This window comes from Neomonachus schauinslandi, chromosome 9 (assembly GCF_002201575.2).
Source record: "Neomonachus schauinslandi chromosome 9, ASM220157v2, whole genome shotgun sequence".
In the NCBI taxonomy this organism is placed as follows: domain Eukaryota; kingdom Metazoa; phylum Chordata; class Mammalia; order Carnivora; family Phocidae; genus Neomonachus; species Neomonachus schauinslandi.
Window position 1 is genome coordinate 25,523,885 of NC_058411.1, and position 20,638 is coordinate 25,544,522.

Consider the following 20,638-nt stretch of genomic DNA (forward strand, 5'->3'; position numbering starts at 1 on the left):
TAAACCCAAAGTACCAGAAACCAAAGTTGTATCTAAGCAGAAACCAACAACCTCGTCTTGTTGAGCTCCTACTGAATGTGCTAGGGAGACCTGAAAGATTAAAGAGAACTGAATGGAACCACGCTGGGCCCCTTGAGGATGTTTTAAGGCAATGTGGCCTACAGGCTATACTCCTGTGCGTCTGCAGATAACGTCCCATATTGCTTTACCCAAGGACAGGACCATCTTGTGATCATGAATACTCCTGAACTTGGAGGTCACAGACCTGTAGCCACACGTTGTGTCTGGCCAGACAGTGGCTTCTTTGTATGTTTTTATTTTTAAATTTAAGCTACCTTTGTAAAAATTGGAAGAGCTCCACATGAAATGTCATTTCCCAGCTTCTCTTGAAAACCTCTAAGAGCCAGTAACACTGGGGCCGAGTAGCAGCTGCCCCTGTAAACAGGCCCTGTGCTTTCCCGGTGGCCCCAGTCCCCACCCTCCCTCTCTGCCTCCTTCCTGCTGAAGTCAGCATCAGCTGCCACCGGCGCCCATCGCTCTCCTGCTGTTTCTCTTTCAGGGCAGAATCCTCTCTGTGTTCCTGTGTCTGGCGGAACTGGGAATAGGAAAGCTAGGTGAGGCGTTCTGAGAAAAATGGGCAAGGGCGTATCTCTTGGTTGGAAGCGTGAGCTTCCCTTACGACTTCAGTGCGCACACTGAAGGGGCGTCTGTCTTACCCCTGACCCCACGTCACTCCCCAAGGCTACCTGCCCAGCCCCCGCAGGCCCCTGGGCGTGTGACCCCTGAGCTGCCCTCTCAGAGCTGGGCTTTCTTCTCTTGGCTCTGGATGTTGGGAAGCACAGAACGAACCAAGTCAAACCCAAGGTGCCACAAGGTCAAGGTATCCGAGTCTACCTGGTGCCTTCCCAGCGCTGCGAGATGCTGAGAGTCCGCAAGACGGCAGGGGACCTGTGTGGCCTTGGCGGGATTCCACTTCTTGTCTCCTGATCCCGGCAGTTTGCTACCGTGGGGTGTGGGTGCCAATGGCGATGGGAGGCGCAGAGACTGAACTGGGAAGGGGCTGTGAGAGAGGACGCAGCATGGAGAAGGAGCAAAGGCAACGGGCACTTCTGTCAAAAGGCACTCCTCTGAGTGACCGCTAAACTGTGGGACTAAATCAGTGGCTTCATGGCAAGTGCTTAGAGCAGTCAGTACTCCGTCTTCCCTGTTACCATCGCCATCATCATCCTTATTACTAATGTCCACATATGAAAGGTTAGACTGTGGGTCATAAAATATACTACCATTTGGAAGAAAGAAAAAGAAAAAAAAGACTCCTTTGAGCCTGGCCTGAGCTGTCGCTCTGACTACTAAGGGACATTGTGTGGTTAATAAAGCTCCCTAAGATTCCGAGAACCAAAACGACCGGCTTTATCTCCTTTAACCACAAATCCCAGGAAGCCATGGCTATTGGGGGGGATGAGTACAAATCCCTTCCGGCCAGAGGAAGCACAAAGACACACTTTCTCTCATGCTCCTCCCATTACAAAATGGTACCAGCTGCTACATTAGGACGGCAGCTTCAAAGCCAAAAGATCACCCCATAAGAGTCACAGCTCCGCAACCGATGGGATGGAAAAACTGGTTCCAAAATCACAGCGTTTTTTCATGAGTGACTAAAGACTTTAAGAGTTGACATGATGCTGTAAAAACCACGTAAGCTATTCTTCCCTGAGGTGCCAAGAAATTCTCTGTGCAAAGCGCGGCCGAGGCTACGGCCGTTCTCCCCGCTCCCCACTGAGGGTCTCAGCCAACCTTGGGAGAGAGCGCAGCGGCAGATGGGAGCCCAGAGGGGCAGGCAGAACATGCTCTCTGCAAACTCGGGCTTGGCCATGAAGCCGGAGCCGTCTCCTTCCTTGTGGGCAATCCTTATGTTCAGTCTAGTACTCTGGGTCCCAGGGTAAAAACATTTTGTTTTTTTATTTATTTATTTTTTTATTTTATTTTATTTTTTTTTAAAGATTTTATTTATTTATTTGAGACAGAATGAGAGAGAGAGAGAGAGAGCTCATGAGAGGGGGGAGGGTCAGAGGGAGAAGCAGGTTCTCCGCCGAGCAGGGAGCCCGATGCGGGACTCGATCCCGGGACTCCAGGATCATGACCTGAGCCGAAGGCAGTCGCTTAACCGACTGAGCCACCCAGGCGCCCCCATTTTGTTTTTTTAATACTCCCTACTACGAGTCTTGTTATGGCTACCCACAAATACCCTATTCAGATGAAAGAGACTTAATTAACCATTATGAAGTTATAAAAGCTCTTCCCCAGAATCCACCTTCGTTCCCCATGTGGGGAGCTGGGCACTGTCCTGTGCGCACTGGGTGAGAGAGGAAAAGCAGATGTCACCTCTGTTCTCAAATGTTACCCCTGTTCAGTGAGGCAGGGAAGAGGCCAAGTTCGGTATATATCGGGTGTGTATGAACTCTATGTGACGGCACGTCAGGCTCACTGGGAAACTTAAGAGGCCGCAGCGGAGGTGGGAAGCAGGCATCAGGGACGGAGGTAGGGGGTTACGCCAGGGACAGGTTGCATCCATGGTCCAAAGGCGAAGCTGAGGAGGAATCCCTCCACCATGGGAGAGTTCCACTGAAATTCTGCAGTTTTCTTGCCATCTCTGGTGGTTTTACTGGAACACTTTCTCCTGTCTCATTAAGACAGAACTCAGGACACAACCAAAGACGAAACGGAACTGTGCCAGGCCAGGATGTGCGAAGGACAAGGAGAGGGCAAGGAAGCTTTATGGATGTGAAATATAAACAGAGAGGAAAAAGGAAAAGCATTTCTGAAGGAACCAGATGCAAGGTATAGGGATTCCAGAATAGCACATAACACTCAGGCTGCAGCAAACGCTATTAACTGATCGTCATATTGGTAGGAGTCCCTGGGAAAACTCTTGGCGGGGGGGGGGGGGGGGGTAGGGGGGTTCTGAGCAGCTTGGCATCTATTCCTTCACAATGCAGGCCATAACTGGAAGCTGATGCAACGTGATCATAATGCAGCGGTTCGACATTAGGTGCAAATGATCTGTCTGAAATATAAGGAGATGACTGGCATTTAGCAATATAATTTAAAAGGGCTGGCAGGTCCTTTGCATGGACAGTCCAGCCTGTGAGTGCCTGGCTGCTCTTCCTAAGAGCTACAATGACATCTAAATACCCAGTAAGCCCTGTTTCAAAAAGAGTGCCACGGCTTTCTCCCGGGGCGACCTGAAACACAGGACCCACTCATAGGCCACGCCGCTCCTGTTGCCCCTTTTAGGACCAGTTGCCAGAACTCTGCTTCCTCCTTTCCAAGGAGACAGACGAGATGCGGGGGGACTTCAGGGGCCTGCATGCGCTCCCCAACCGGACTGCCAGAGCTCGGTCCCTGCGACTCCAGTGAAAAGTTGTAACCCTTTAGTTACAGGCCCTTCGTTTGGGGCCAGGGGTCCTTCCTTCTCCTGCCCATCATGTTTGGGCAGGACAAGAGGACATGAACGTATGATTTATGTGCTCCCAAATATTTTGTGTCTGAGTTCTCTGTATCATGACCTGGGCATTTAAAGGAAAAGGAATTCACTCTTGCTCCATCCTCCCAACTAGAAACTTACTCTTTAGGCAGGCTAAGACAGTCAGTCGTGGCACTTTTTTTCTTCCTGGAGCCCAGCAACTCCAGAATACTCCCTTATCCAAGCACTTGGGAAGACATTACCAATCTGTTTTGAGTCATGACTTCGGAAGAAGTCTGTTTGCTATCCCTGTATTAGGAGGAGGGAAAACAAACAAAACAAAACAAACATAAAAACCACCCTGGTTGGGAGAGGAGGGGACAGCTCAAGTGATCTTAAAGGCCAGAAAGAAGACCTGATTCTAGAATTTAAAAGTCCTGGTTTCTCCTTTACATTGCTCTGCTTCTGAAATTCAGAGGCATAGCCCCAAGACATCTGCTGGGAAAACCATTTCCAATTTGGGCAGATTTACTGCCAGGTAACAGTATCCAAACTTGCTTTAAGGACAGAGTCTTAAAACGTGCACCACCATAAGGGCCAGAAATAGGAACGGGTGACGGTAGCCCGTAGGCAGTGCACCCCACGTGTTCTCTCTTGAAAGCTGGAGTCACGTCTCTGAGTGTGGGAAATGAGCACAGCCTGCTGGGGCTGCCGCCTGACAGACGGAGGGGGCAGGACCCCGCATAGCTCCTGGAGAGAAGCAAAAATGTGCTCTCTCCAAAAATAAACAGGGGGCAGGAGAGACTGAGAGTAAAGAGTTGGAAGCACGTGACCGGCGGTTGCGGTCCTGAAATACCAGCGTTCTACAAAAAGGAGCCTGTGAGAGGCAGGGAGCGGGCGATTCAGGAAACGGCCTCTTTATATGGTCTCATCCGAATGGGCCAGGATTCAACGAACTGGAATTACTCTGTCACAGGGAGCCTTTAGGGCCAGACTGGCTTCTGATCTTTATATGGTTCCCCCAGATTCTTAGGATGCCGAAATAGAAAAGATGCTGCAGTGCCAAAAAAGGAGCCTTTTGGGTTTAGAAACTTCTCACACACTCTCGAAAGTCCTGGAGAAACCCCACGATATGAATCAGTCCCAAATCCAAACGGCAACCCGCTTCAAAAATTCAGTGCAAACACTTGCACGAATTCCCAACAGCAAAGACATTCAGTTAGGCAAGATCCGTTGCAAACTTCACACCCACCCATCTATGTCCCAGCTGCTAGGGGCAACACAGCTCCCACGTTCAACCCTTGCCTGTGGGCTAAAAGCAAACTTCCCTTCCTTTCTCTAGCAACCCGACCGAAGATCCAAGAAAGGTATTCTTCGATGCTGGATGAGAGACAAGACTAACACCGATTAAGACATGAGTACAATGCAGGGACTGGTGTTCATTCCTCAGATCTGTCCTCCGTGCCTCCACCCTGGGTGTGACGACTAATTCATCACAGACCTCAGTTTCTCCCTCATGGATTTAAGGTCATGGAAGGTAACGGACTATCCAAGCTTAAAACTGAACCCCTGTGAGTAAGCATAGCTCTTTCGAGATGAAATGGACATAACAAAATGCAAAATCTGCTTTAAGTATAAGAAAGAAACTTGAGTGTCAGTAGATGTTAAAGCCATTAGGTGAAAGACTGATTGATGGGGAACCAGACATTCTCGTAGTGCCAAAGAATCGCCCCATACATCACACACAGTCACAAGAGAGAAAATGTTCTTTCATAACAGGGATTCCTATCACGACCCTCACTCACTGATCAAATTTAGCAGCATTACCAGTGGGAGGTGAGGTGCTATTGCTGGAGGCTCACAGCCCGACCCAGGAGAAGTTCCTGCTGCTAAAGGTCCTCAAGCCCTCCAATGTGATTTCCAGCTTATTGTAAGAGGAACAGCAAGAGCAGGAAGGAGGAATCAGACAAACCCAGTGTGGGGGGAAACTCTCGGACAACCGGCCCAAAAAGTCAATCCCAACTATTCTCAATTAAGAGAGACTTAAGAGACATGGAATTTGGGGTGGTTCTTGATTGGATCCTGATTTGAAAAAACAGCTATAAGACATTTGATGACAACTGGGGAAAATGAATATGGACCGGGTAAGAGATGATGTTAGGGAACTGTGAACACTGTGAGGTGTGGAATTGTGGATTTCTAGGAAAACATCCCCATTTTTTTTTTTTAGAGATACGTGCTGAAGTATTAAAGTGATATGTCGTGATGATTGCTTTGAAATAATTCAGCAAAAAAAAAAAATATACAAAACACATAAATATATATCTTAAAATAGTTTGTAAATTATCATTCAAGCAAATCTAGCTACTGTTTGTAACTGCTGAAGCCATGCGGTGGGTATACGTTGCTCATTGTACTATTGTGTTTATTGTGTCTACTTTTCTGGATGTTTCCAATTTTAATGTAAAGTCAAAAAAAAGAAAGAAACCAGATGCATAAAGTTTAGTTTAATGAAAGAGACAAAAGGCAAGGCTGATGAGGGAGACTGGCACCTATCGATACAAGGGTTGTTCATGAATCTATCTGCTCAGGGAAGAACCATGCTGAATAGGGACAGACATTCTTTGCTTCATGGTTGGGAATTCTTAACACCAACACGCTGAGGACTAGAAAACACCAGAAAACTCTACACCCAAAATCTCCAGTCTTGAGATCCCTGCCTGAACTACAAGTGACAGGAGAGTGAGCTTTTTATACAAAGTCCCTCCTCACACCCTCCCCCACTTCAGTTTACTATGGATTACAGTCTAGTTGTGTGTACATATGGATATATGAAATTTGGGTAAGAAAAAAATGTGGTGGAAAGAACACGAGACTGGACACCAAGTCACGCAGGTTCTAGTCCTGATTCTACCACTAACTACTTCCATGATTCTGGATTTTCACTCAAGCTAGAAGGGATTCCTTTCAGTGCTACAATTCTGTGATTCTAGGAGTCCATGAATTATAGTATTTTTAAGTCAGGGAGAGAGTATCTAGGCTAAGAGATGTAAATGATGACAGAACATTTATCATCGGTTTGAGCTGGAATGAAGGAGATGGAGACAAAGAGAGAAAGAGAAGACAAGGTCCAGAGAAAAAATGAGAATAAGCAAAAGGATGTGATCAATGGTGAATAAGCCAATCTAGGCAATGACAAAGAATATACTCACTAACTCATAGCTAATGATAATGATATTAGTCAACATCCCTTGAGGGTTTGCTAGACGCCAGAGCTTTAGCAGGATTGCTCTGCAGAATCCTCATGCCCCAGTGCAGGACAACTACCACATTCACCATTGCCAAGTTTACCAACGAAGAAACTGAAACTTAGAGGTTAAGTCACCTAAAATCATCCTGTTTCGAAGTCATAGAGCAAGGATTCGAGTCTAAGCGTCTGACACCAAAGCTTTGCACTGAACCAGGTGCTATATGAATTCCTACACATTAGATGCATGCCAGCTAGAACAGGCTTGAGAAGACAGAGGAACTACAGAAAAGACTCCGTCCGGGTTGAAACAAAGTGCCCAATAACAAGAGAGACTAGAACGACAAGGGTAAAGCTTAGGAAGAGCAAACCCAAAGGACCATCTTCTTCCCTGACTTTCTGGGCACAGAGTAAGATGTAGCTGCTCATGACGGAAGTGTGTTCCATGAGATGGGAGGACCGGAAAGTAGCCTGGTCTAACCCTTACCTCTGCGGTGCGGTCAGCCGAGGGATGGCTTAAGGGTAAAGTCAGCAATAAAAAGTGATGCCAAAAATACACTATGCTGTTATTGAGCACTGTGCCAAACTGTATTAAGATGAATTTAATAAATCTTTGTACTTGAAAAGTGGCTGTCTTTACTGCTTGTCACAAGATATGCTCCTCATACCAACAGAGCAGTAGTTGGAAGACTGAGGGAGAAGGGAGTTTGCCAGAAAGAAGGAAAGGGGAAAGGCCAGAGTTTTAAAAGAGGGGTGGAGGGACAGGTTCGGGGGAAAGGAGGGAGAGTCCTGGGTTCAAATTCCAGAGTCACCACTTTCTGGCTGTGTAGCCTTGGGCTAGTCATGTCTTCACTAAGCCTCCTTTCTCTTGCGTGAAACACAACAACGGTCCTGAGTCCCTTGCAGATCCGTTGTTATTAACACTGGAGACCGTCTCTGGACATGGTGGTGATAGCGGCTGCGATATGATTTATCAGAATTCATAACAGTAAGAAAATGCGCACCACGGAGCCAAGAATCTTGAATGCCTACGGTTGAGACAACAGGAAGTTTCTGACAGGCAAACATGCCAGGGACCTTTATCTGGGGCTGCCTTGCACAAGTTTCATTCCGGGGATCCACCTCTTACCTATTCCAGCTTCCCTGAAGACAGAGAAATCCTTTAAAGTTGCCTGAACCAGGAAAAGGCAGCCAGAGTTCTGCTGCTCACTGAGAAATAAATGTGATGCTCAGGACAACCACCGGGTCTGGCAATTACTCTGGTGGTGTCACACTTCACCAAATATTTCCACATACCTTATAATAAAAGACCCATATCCCATATCTCAGTCCGCAGCCATCAAACTGCCCACTTCAAATGACTCATGGGACGGGGACGGGGCTGCCAACAGTTTGCCGAAGTGGCTGATCCAAAGAGAACAGACTTCGGTCCTCAAAATCATTCTTAAAATTCATCCTGGATTTTTCCACCTTGGATGGCATCCTCTTGATCTCAATTCTACCCCTCTGGGTCATCCTAAAGCAGCTCTCCCCTCTCCTTGGGTCTATACCTTCCAGACACTTATAAAGCAATGCCCTGGTTCTCCCATACTTTTTGCAGTTCAGCCAAAATAAACATTCCTTTCAACTTTCATCATGAATCAAAACCAATACGTTTCTGTCATTCTCTTAACTCCTGTCAGTTTGCTAAAATCCATCCGGGATGTGTGGAGCCAGAAATGCGCACCATGTCGAGGGTGGAAATTCCCAGAAGTGCAAGAGGCAGCCCGTCCTGGACCCTGTGACTTGGTATAAGCGTGGTCTAGACTTGCTACCTCAACCAGATCCGGAGTGGAAGAACTCGGAGGAAGTTGAGAGCGGAGGAGCAAGCTGTAACCTTGATGCTTTAAGAAACCTGATCTCTCACAAGACTCCTCAAGGGTGATGACAGAAAAGAAACGGAGGGAGCTTGATAGAAGTCTTAACCCACGGGCTGGTGGCCCCCATCACCTAAGACCTAGAAAGAGCAATGCCCGGCTCCACTCCCCGCTCGTCCCCATGCTGAGATGCCAGACGTCACAGGTCTCAGGCCGCAGTTCTCTATCCTGCCTCACTTAAGGAAGCAAGAGGAGAAGGTGCCAGCATACAGCAAGGTCATGGCTGGCAAGTTAGCACCCACTTTACTCTACCCCCCAACATTTCAAGTAATTCAGTAGTCACAAATTAAAAAAAAAATTCTAGAACTGTGTTTCCCAAACTTCTAAATTTCATGGACTGTCAGTATTTCAAGAAACAAAGTTTGTAGGGAGTAGGAGGTGGTTGGCCGTACAGAGTTAACAGTTTTTAGTTTTGTTAAGAATCTTTAAAAAAAAAACAACAAAAAAACCGCCATTTCCTCTCACGATCATTTCACCTTACAGAAGGGACCTTTTCAATCTCCCCAGGAGGAAGGACACAAACCAGGATAAAGAATGTTCCTTTCATTTGATTAAGTTTAGTTTATGAAAAACTTACTACATTGTTCTTGGTTTTCTCACGTTGGTAAAAACTTCCTCGTAGACCAGGGTTAAAACACGCTATGTTCTATCTCTTTTTCAGCTTATCAGTCCAAGCTCAATGTGGATTTCTCAGGCTCTCATCCCACCCTTTCTGGAACAAGAAAGGCTGAAGGCCAGCCACTCTATTCCTCCCAGGTGACGATGCCCTAACACAACAGGCATGACCTAGGTAGTCACTTAATCTATACATTTTGCTACTCAGTTTGAAGTTGTGCAGGAAGACCTCTTATCCTTCAAATAGTCCAGTGCCAACCTCTCCAACTTTAGAGGCCTTTCTAGGTTAACTTCAGAACGCTCAACACAGCATATGCACGAATGGGTACTGCCAGCCTGGTGACTGTATCTCAGATCTCTGGGCCTCTTTCACACCCACGTCTCTGACCATTACTTCCAAGTGCACCACTGATGTCAGAACACTCTCCATCTCAATACCTAACTTATCGGGGCGCCTGGGTGGCTCAGTCGTTAAGTGTCTGCCTTCGGCTCAGGTCATGATCCCAGGGTCCTGGGATCGAGCCCCGCATCGGGCTCCCTGCTCAGCGGGAAGCCTGCTTCTCCCTCTCCCACTCCCCATGCTTGTGTTCCCTCTCTCGCTGTGTCTCTCTCTGTTAAATAAATAAATAAAATCTTAAAAAAAAAAAACCAAACCTAAATTAGCTGAACGCCCCCGTTAGTTACCCTAAGAGGAAATCGACATGATCTGATTCTGCAACAACCACACTCATTCTTTTCTTGCCAATAGTACCACTTGAAACAATGGTGTGGATTCTGAAATAACCCAAAAGCAATTGGCAGGTTCTGGATTCAGTAATGGGAGAGTAGTTTGTATTCGACTAACATTCACACAGATAACAACTATAAACTCTGGGTGAAATTCGAAGGCACTGGAGGGCGAACAAAAGCAGGCAGAAACTGGAGGGGACTTGACCCTTGAAAGAAAAAAACTGTACTGGGTAAAAATCCATGTTTAAGTGGATTTTCCCCTTGAGTGCACCCTCCAGTCTGGGCAGCAACTGAGCAGCTAGAACTCAAGCAGAAAGCTGCAGTTTTATTGGCCTGAGGACAAATTTGGGGGCAGCCAGGGTCAGTAAAAATAGAAAGGGAGAAATCCTGGGAAGAAAGGAGCCCCAGATGTGCATTTTTACTCCCCTAAAATTCTTTAGGCGATACCTGAACTGCACCAAGAAACCCAGTAAAAAGCAACTGCTGAAGATGTAAAAAGAAAAAAAAAAAGCATACACACACAAAAAAATGCTGAGTGGAGATGAGACTTCAGCTATCGCTCCCCGCAGGGGACAGGAATTGGTTTGAGTTCCACCAAGTTAAAGGTATTTGGTACATACCTTGAATTTTCATCATACCTTAGGAGTAAAGACCATGTCCCAGGACTACAGGACTTATTCTAGGACTAAAGGCAAAACCAAAATAGACCTGCCCTAACAAAGCCTAAAACCAAGTCTTCCTAAGTTCAAGGTACTCTGCAAATAATTAAACTGCCTACTAAAACAAAAATCAACACTTTTCAGAGGACAATAACATAATCCAGAGTTTCCACAATGTATTATCCACAAGGTCCTGTGTACAAACAAAAATGACTGGACAGGGGCGCCTGGGTGGCTCAGTCGTTAAGCGTCTGCCTTCAGCTCAGGTCATGATCCCAGGGTCCTGGGATCGAGCCCCGCATCGGGCTCTCTGCTCAGCGGGGAGCCTGCTTCTCCCTCTCCCACTCTGCCTGCTTGTGTTCCCTCTCTCACTGTCTCTGTCAAATAAATAAATAAAATCTTTAAAAAAAAAAATGACTGGACATGTGAAGAAACATGAAAATGTGACCTACAATCAAAAGAAAAACCAACAGGGCGCCTGGGTGGCTCAGTTGGTTAAGCGACTGCCTTTGGCTCAGGTCATGATCCTGGAGTCCCTGGATCGAGTCCCGCATTGGGCTCCCTGCTCGGCGGGGAGTCTGCTTCTCCCTCTGACCCCCCCCCCCATGTGCTCTCTCTCTCTCATTCTCTCTCTCAAATAAATAAATAAAATCTTAAAAAAAAAAAAGAAAAGAAAAACCAACAAAAACTGACCCCAAGATGACCCAGATATTGGAATAAACAGATAAAAGTTTTAAAGCAGCTATTTTATAAATATGTTCAAGGACTTTAAAGAAAAGATGATCATAATGAATGTACAGATGGGGAATCTAATAGAAGCTAAAGAAAAAAAAAAGAAAAGAAAAAAAAACAAGTGGGAATTTAGAACTTAAAAGTTCAATATCGGCAATAAAAAGTTTTAGTTTGACGATAGCAGAAGAAATAATCACTGAACCTGAAGAAAGAAAACAGAAAATATCCAGTTTGAAGGAAAAAAAAAAATAAATAAAAGATAGGAAAGAAAGTAACAGTGCTTTAGGGAGAAAGAACACAGGACAAACCAAAGGGACAATATCAAGCAGTTTAACACATATGCAGTTGGAATCCCAGGAACAAGGAGAAAGAAAATGGAGCAAAGACGTATTTGAAGAAATAATGGCCTAAAACTTCCCAAATTTGGTGAAAAATACTGACTTACTGATCTAAGAACCTCAGCAAATTCCAAGCAAATCACAGCTAGCTACATCACAGTCACACTGCTGAAAAACAAAGAAGATAAAAAGGAAATCTTTAAAGCGGTGAGAGAGGAGAAAAGATTTACATAAGGGAGAACAATCCTCAGAAACATTGAAGGCCAGAGGACAAAGGAATGAGGATCTTTAAAGCACTGAAAGGAAAAAAAATTCTCAATTCTCAAGAACTCAATATGGACAGAAAATATCCTTCAGAAATGAGCGTGAAACAAAAATATTTTCTGATCAAGCAAATAGGGAGTGGTTCTTAGCAAACCCGTACTGTAAGAAATGCTAAGGGAAGTTCTTCAAGCTAAAGAGAAATGCTGCCAGATGGAAACCCAGATCTACCAGGAAGAAATGAAGAACAAGAGAAAGGGTAAACATGTGGATGGATATAAAAGACTATCTGTTGCTCTTAACGTGTCTAAATGACAGCTATTTAAAGTGAAGTGACAAATGGTATTGTGGAGTTTCTGAAGTACATAGGTTTAAAGCATGTGACATCACCAGAACAAAGGAATGAGAGGGGTCAAATGGACTTCTACCGCGGCATGGCTCTCACATTTTACGTGAAGGGGCATGGTAGTAACTCCATGTAGCCAGGGATGAGTTAAAGATGTATATTCTAATCCCTGGAGCAACCACTAAAATAAAGTATAAAGAACTATACCTAAAAAACCAATGGAGAGATGAAAATGGAATATAGAAGCAATTGGCTAAACAGGCTGACATAATTCTCTATTATAGTGGGTAAAGGCATGCGACCAGAAATGTTTCAGCCTCTCACCAATGACATTCAGCATCAGTCAGTACCCTTTTCCTGTAAAATATCCTTATTAAAAGGATATTTTACTATCATTCTGCTCCTTCTCAGTAATTATTGACACGCTACACAATGAGAAGGAATCTAGCCTAGCTAATGATTTCAATGAGGCTTTCTGATCACAATCTTCCAGTTCCTGACCGACTAGATATTCTCTAGTCACAGCACACCTTTTCCAACTCCTCACCTCTCCTAAATCCTGGCATTCCCCCCTGGATGTCTTTTCTCTGACAGGTCTTTCAAGTAGAGCTTGTTCATTTTTTTAAAACCCCACACACCAGGGCCCCAGCTGAGGCTCACTCCCCAAAGTTCCTCGAGACCATTATTCTTCCAAATTATTATGGAACACTTCTCTAGAAACTCATCTTGTTCGTCTACATCGCCTCTCCTTCCTTCTTCATGTCCGTCACAACTGCAGTGAACACAGACCAGGCCAAAATTAGGGTATTACTGCTCCTCAACCTGTCCCACCATTCTAAGCAAAGTCAATGCTCACGTCAACAGTCCATCCAATGCTTAGCCAAAGAGTTCCCTGACTCTTTAAACACCAATGACCTTGCTACTTTTTCCAACATGTCACAACCCAGAACTGCTCCATCCCTGAAATATCTAGTCCCCTCCTTCCCTCCTCATCCAAGAACTTCTTTCTTGGTTTTGCTTCCATCAACCCAGCTCACTCCCAAGGTCCATCACACTATGCTTCACTCCCTGGCCTTTTTACCACATTTCCCCTAGAACCAGCCCAAATCTGGATCAAGTCACCCATATGCCTCCACTCTGTCAATACCCACCCACTGAGGGTGTTGGGAACCTGTACAACCATGCAAATTAAGGCCTACCAAGCTCATCTTCTGCCTTCTTTCAGCGGGATTCTATTGGCCTCCCAGCTTCGGCGTCACTTTCCTCCAATCTATACTCCATACCTGCATGGACCCCTGGGAGTTACGGAGAGTTCTAGATAGGGAAGGGATGCTAGGTCTCAATCAGGAAGCATTTTCTATGTAAGCATTTCTGGTACACTGCCTAACAAGTTCTCTAAAGAACGGCATCTGAATATCCAGGGCCCTCGTAACTTGGCTATGATTTCTTTTCTCATTATAAATAAGTATTTACTATCATAGTTCATTTTGAACTCATAATTTTGAATTATTTTTCCTGAAGAAGGCCTCCAAACTATGTAAGTCTCAGGGCCCACAAAACCTGGATCCATCTGTGACCAGTGCTTGCCAAAGTGCTCTTCCTAAAATGCAAATTAAAAAAAAAATAATAGGGGGCGCCTGGATGGCTCCATCAGTTACGGCTGCCTTCGGCTCGGGTCATGGTCCCAGAGTCCTGGGATCGAGCCCCGTACTGGGCTCCCTGCTCAGCGAGGAGCCTGCTTCTTCCTCTCCCACTCCCCCTGCTTGTGTTCCCTCTCTCGCGGTCTCTCTGTCAAATAAATAAAATCTTTAAATAATAATAATAATAATAATAATAATAATAATAATAGGGGCGCCTGGGTGGCTCAGTTGATTAAGCATCTGACTCTTGATTTCAGTTCAGGTTATGATCTCAGGGTTGTGAGGTCGAGCCCCATTGTCAGGCTCCACACTAGGCATGGAGCCTGCTTGGGCTTCTGTCTCTCCCTCTGCCTCTGCCCCCTCATCCCCTGCTCACATGTGCTCTCTCTCTCTCTAATAATAATAATAATAATAATAATAACAACAACAACAACAATAACAATATTAAAAAGAAAATTTGGTCGTAGCTCTTTTCTGTTTAAAACTCTCATACATTTGCACCTGGAGATCATGAAAGGTCTGTGAGCTACCCAAAGGAATGGGAAGTTTTTCCTATATGTTCTTAGATACCCCAGTTCTGATGCCTCCCACATCTGTTATCACTAGTTTTCAACTTTCTCTCTTAAGCTCCAGACCACATTTTCAACTGTTTACTTGACAGACCCCTTTGAAAATCCTGAAGGCAACTCAAATTCAAAATGCTCTGAACTGAAATAATGATCCCTTCTTGCCCCCGCACTGCTGAGACTCTTAAATCCTCAGTGTCAAAAACATCAGTATCTATTCAGTCATGTTAGCTACATGTGGGGTGAACTCCAGACCGTCCTTCCTCCTGCGTCCAACGGTCAACCTGCTACCACATCCTATCTAGCTTCTCTTAAAAATGTCTCTGCGCGCTGACCTCTTCTCTTCAACCCCTTTGCCAGGTTTAAGTTCACTGTTTCCCAAAGGTACGTATGCTACTATAAAGCAAGACAACTGCAGGTGGTGCGTGGACAGGCCTTTTAAAAACAGCCATGCATTTCATTTTTTTCCCTATCTTACTTAAGTTCAATTAATTAACGTATAGTGTATTATTAGTTTCAGGGGTAAAATTTAGTGATTCATCAGTCTTATATAACACCTAGTGCTCATGACATCACGTGCCCTCCTTACTGCCCATCCCCAGGTACCCCACCCCCCCACCTCCCCTCCAGCAACCCTGTTTGTTTCCTAGAGTTAAGAGTCTCTTATGGTTTGCCTCCCTCTCTGATTTCATCTGATTTTATTTTTCCCTCCCTTCCCCTATGATCCTCTGTTCCGTTTCTTAAATTCCACATATGAGTGAAACTCTATGATAAATTGTCTTTCTCTGATGGACTTATTTGGCTCAGCATTATACCCACCAGTTCAGTCATGCATTTTAATGTGAAACCTCAGAGACCACCTTATTGCTAAATCCAACAGACCCTGCTCGGGCCCTCTTAGTGCCATCGAACACTCTTGATGGCTCCCTCCTTCCTGACAGTCTTATCTTGGCTTCTGGACACCACAGGTGCCTGCACTTCCCTTCCCCACTCTGGCCAGTCCTCCTCAATTTCTTTTGGTGAGACATTCTTTGGCCATGTGTTCCTTAAACATGGATGTTCCTCAGATTCTGTCCAAGGGCCTCCCCTCTTCTCACGCTATGAACGCCCCCTTACAGAGCTGGGCTTACATGTACCACCTCAATACTAATGACTTCCAAATCTCGAGCTCCAGCTCAGAGCCCAGTCCAGAGCATTCGTACCACACAGCAAAGCACCCTGGAAATCTCCAGCTAGGGTTCTCATAGGCATCTCAAGCTAACCTGTCCCTAAATTGAACACATCATCCCCCCTTCCACCTGTTCCTCATTCATTGGACAAGTACCTTACTGAGGACCTACAAAGTGACAGGTTCAGGGGGGAGCAGACCAGTCACTTCTAGAGTTTGTGATTAGTGAGGGACAAGGACCTAAATAATTACACAAACAGGGCGCCTGGGTGGCTCAGTCAGTTAAGCATCTGCCTTCGGCTCAGGTCATGATCCCATGGTCCTGGGATCGAGCCCCGCATCGGGCTCCCTGCTCAGCAGAGAGCCTGCTTCTCCCTCTCCTCCTGGCTTGTGCTGTCTCTCCTATCTCTGTCTCTCTCTCTCAAATAAATAAAATCGTTAAAAAATAAATAAATAAATACACAAACATAATTACAAATTGTGGATGAAATGACAGAAAAAGTTAAAAGAAAAAAAGAAGCTAAGGAGTATAATAAGGAGAGGTAATGAAAAGGATAGTATTCTTTTTTTTTTTTTTTAAAGATTTTATTTATTTGACAGAGAGACACAGCGAGAGAGGGAACACAAGCAGAGGGAGTGGGAGAGGCTCTCCTCCTGGCTCGATCCCAGGACCCTGGGATCATGACCTGAGCCGAAGGCAGACGCTTAACGACTGAGCCACCCAGGCGCCCCGAAAAGGATAGTATTCTTATTTTAAAAAGAGTGGTATTTGTGCTGAACCCAGTGGAGAAGAGAAGTAGGAGTCAGCCCAGCACAGACCAGGGATGAGTATTCTAGGGATCCACTCCAGTCCAGTCCATTCTACTGAACTATAGTTTTCTAGGGAACTAGAATAAACAGGGAACTTCATAAGCAAAGACTCCATGTGACTACAGCAGGGTGGCAGGTGTGAAATGAGGTTGGAGATGTAGGCAGGTACCAAATCACACAGCTCCAAGGTAAGGATTTAGGAATTTATTTTATTTTATTTATTTATTTATTTATTTTTAGTGAGCTCTACACCCAATGTGGGGCTCGAACTCACGATCCCCAAGATTGAGAGTTGCATGCTTTACTGACTGAGCCAGCCAGGCACCCCTAGGATTTTTTTTTTTTAATCCTAAGTGCAATGGGTATCTATTAAAGGGTTTTGAGTATGAAATGAATGATGCACGTTTTTATCAGACTGCTCTCGCTGAGCGGCAGGAGGGCAGAAACACAAAAGAAGAGTCCAGTTATAAGGCAACTGCCACAGTTCAGGTAAGTTAAGAGTGGCTTAAACCGGGGCACCTGGGTGGCTCAGTCGTTAAGCGTCTGCCTTCGGCTCAGGTCATGGTCCCAGGGTCCTGGGATCGAGCCCCGCATCGGGCTCCCCGCATCGGGCTCCCCGCTCCGCGGGAAGCCTGCTTCTCCCTCTCCCACTCCCCCTGCTTGTGTTCCCTCTCTCACTGTATCTCTCTCTGTCAAATAAATAAAATCTTTAAAAAAAAAAAGAGTGGCTTAAACCATTTTGCTCATTCTTGATCATTTTTTCCCTCACAGGATGGTATTTATAGCCATAGATTTCAAGAAACCTTTGCTCTGGGAACCTGGCCCGAATATAAGTCAATTCTCATTACAACAAAAGTATCATTATCATGAAAATCTTCACATACCAGGAAAAAAAAAAAAGATCTCTGAACACAGGCCAATACTCTACAATATTCCAAACAGCAGTCACGTCAAATTCTAATGTTACAACAGCATCTGAAGTCTTTTGAGTTGGGTCATGATAAGTGGGTATGACCTGTGTTATTAAATCGCATGTAAGTTCTTTTAGTACCAATTAGGAACGCTGAGCTGAGGGTTCTGATCCTCCTTGAGGCAATGCCAATAGTAAATTTGTCATAGACACCAGCTTGGCTTGTATCACTGATTCATGGACACATATTTTTTATTAAGCACCTCGCATATACTTGTAATAGCAGGATTTGGAATACTTAGTCTCTTATTTTGTGAAATTAAAGGACATTTTCTAAATCCTATCAGATCACGACTAATTCAATGTTCCTTCCGTAACGGGCAGATTTCTCTCCAGGGTTACTAGAATCTATCATATATATGAGAACACTCTATGCTCAGAGGAATCCTCAGAGGAAGCTAAGAATTTTCAGGACATAAATGAAGTGTGAACACTGTAAACCACTGGTCTACTAAGCACCTCCTTATAAAGGATAAGCCAGGAGAGTCACAAGTCAGCAATACTGTACTTGAGCATACCTTTGAGTTTTTCTTGACCAGCAAACACAAACACATATAGTGGAGTGTAATGGCTACGCTGAAGAGTCATCAGTGAAAGGCTAGAAAAACAGGAAAGGTCAGTCTAATATATATATTAACTACGATAATATTGCCAATTATTTCAGCATCATATAAGAAACACTGGCCTCAGATGGTTCATTTGTCAAAAAAGACAAGGCAGCTGGTTTTGGAATATATGGAAACTAGCTCGTTGCTTGCAAAAGTAACTTCCAACCACCGCTCCACCGCTGGTAGGGTCAATTGCTCCAGTGACAAGCCCAGCATGCCATGTTCTCTCCCTTACCTCCCTGACTTGGCACAAGCTCATCCCTCCACTTGGGAGAATATTCTCCTCTACCCCTTCCCTGGGCTCACATCTACTCATCCTTAAAGTCTCAGCTCAAGCATGATTTTTTTTTCTAGATAACCTTTCTGGAGGTCCCCCAGAATAAAAGGGGCTCAATGTAGGTGTCCCATATTTTTCTATGTTCACCGCTACCTGACACTTACTTCTCTGTGGCCCCCAGATCAAAGTCTGAGAGGACAGGGAACATTGCCAGCTCCAAGCACAAATGCCTGGCACGGAGGAAATTCTCAAACTGGTTTCACAAGTGAATGAATGAATAGATTAATTAATAGGTATTACCTTCTACTTCAAGGTCAATGAAGTCACCAAGGTCACTCTTGCCCTCCTCATTTTCTACCCATATTTCCCCAGAATGATAGAATGATAGAAGCCAGCAATTAAAGATTATTCTTTGGAAAGACTGCCAACCTCTAGACAGAGGGTGGGGTTTTGAAAGAAGACGGAAAGAGACTAGCAGATAACTGGTCTGTTGCATAGGCAGAAAGGCCTAGAGGAGAGAAATAAAATAGCTCTCAGGTGGCACAAAGAAGTCTCACCAAGAGGGCTCCTCATCCAAATGTTTCTGGTCCTAAGGGCCGGTCAGTTCTAAGAAATATGAGTATCGTCGTATCTTGAACAGAACTGCAATCAAACCTAAATGGATGACACTTTCTAATTCCCATGTGACACAAATGATAATAGTTAGCATGTACCCAACACTGTCAGGAGAGCGTTATACATTCTCGCATTTAATCTTCCAACAACGCTAACGGTTAGATAGCTACTGCTGTTATCTCCATGGCATCTGTGGGGATGAGGAACCAGGCTTAGGGCGGGTAGAGAACGTGCCCAGGATATACACCTAGTAACTGGCAGAGCAGGGCTTAAAGATAAAATGGTAATGCTGTCTACTTCTCAGGTTGTGTAGATCAAGAGAACCACAGCTACTGTGGGGCACTGGGCTAAACTCTTTACACGTATTTCTCACTTAACCCTGCCCACGGGCCAAAGAGAACCTTCAAGCGCTGTTCAAGCACCACCTTTCAACCCGGGACTCGCAGGAAGTCAGTAAGAGTGACTCTCCCTGCCTTTAGAGAGAGCAAAATGAGTCACGAGTTGTCCCCGTGCGTCGTGCTGGGACAATGAAAGGGTTCGAGCCAGTGCTGGAAGAGAATCTAAAGATGCTAGTTCTAAGGGCAAGCTCTACCCTCAGTTGACATTCCCTCCCACACAGTGGCGGCCCTAGGGATGGTGAGCGATGTGCATCGCCCACCCTGAGAGAGAGAGTTCAAAACTGAAGCATGCAAAGCATGACATAAATATGAAGTGTGGAAAACGCATTCCTCACAAACGGTCCTTCATCAAATTCCCTGCATCCCTCCTCGACAACGTTATCAGGAGCATCCTTCAACCCAGCCCATTGGAGAGCGCCTACGAAAAAGGCTGAAAAATGTGACCAATCAGGAAAGTTATTTTTGTGAGAAAGAAGAAAAATGTCACCAAAAAGGGTCAGCAGATAACCCTATTGGGCTGAAAATAGCTGTCCGGTTGGCAGAGCAGTCAGGGAACAGGCAGAGGGCGAGAGACGTCATGCAAAGCACCGAGGGAGCTCCAGCTGAGTGAAGCTGCTGAGGGATGAGGAAATTGGCCTAATTTGGGAACATGAGCCCAACAGCATTGCTCAGATTCCTGCGAGAGAATCTGGCTAACTTTCAGTTCTGTGTCCTAGGAGGAACACTGAAGGGATGAGGGGTGGAGAGAAAGGGAACAGCCGTGACTCAAACATTTCTCCAGACAAGTGGACGAATAAGGGTCATCAATTGAGAACTTACTCCTGCTCCAGAAGGATTCCAAGGGAGTAACCCAAAAGCTTCTCTGCTCTCTCCAAAAGCCTTTCTCTGCTGGGAGGTCAGTGCATCTACCTATCTAGCAGGAATCACAGAGACTAGACTAGAGTCAGAGACGAACTGAATGACTCTGGACCAGTCATCCAACCTCTCGAAGTCTCAGTGTCCTCATAGCTAAAATGAGGTGAGAGGAGCAACCACTTTAAGAGTTACCATGAGGCTTAACTAGGACCCCACATGCAGTTAACAGAGAGAGAGCAATCGTTCCAACAGAAGCCGAAATTATTATTAAAAGGACAATCTACAAACTAAAAGTTAAGCCACAAAGAGGTCGAGACCCAAGTGAGAAGTGCCCACCCAAAAGACAGGCCAGACCTAGACAGGTTGTGCCCGAGATTACTTTTCGCCAATCCCATTATGTGGTAGTGTAACTTCGTGGTAGAAAG

The 20,638-nt window shown here is 45.2% G+C and overlaps 1 protein-coding gene across 1 annotated transcript in view; it reads right to left on the reverse strand.

Moving 5' to 3' along the window:
• Positions 1-20,638, reverse strand: part of IFT43 (intraflagellar transport 43) — an 80,552-nt gene that overhangs the window by 50,729 nt on the left and 9,185 nt on the right. The gene's annotated exons all lie outside the window — the stretch shown is intronic.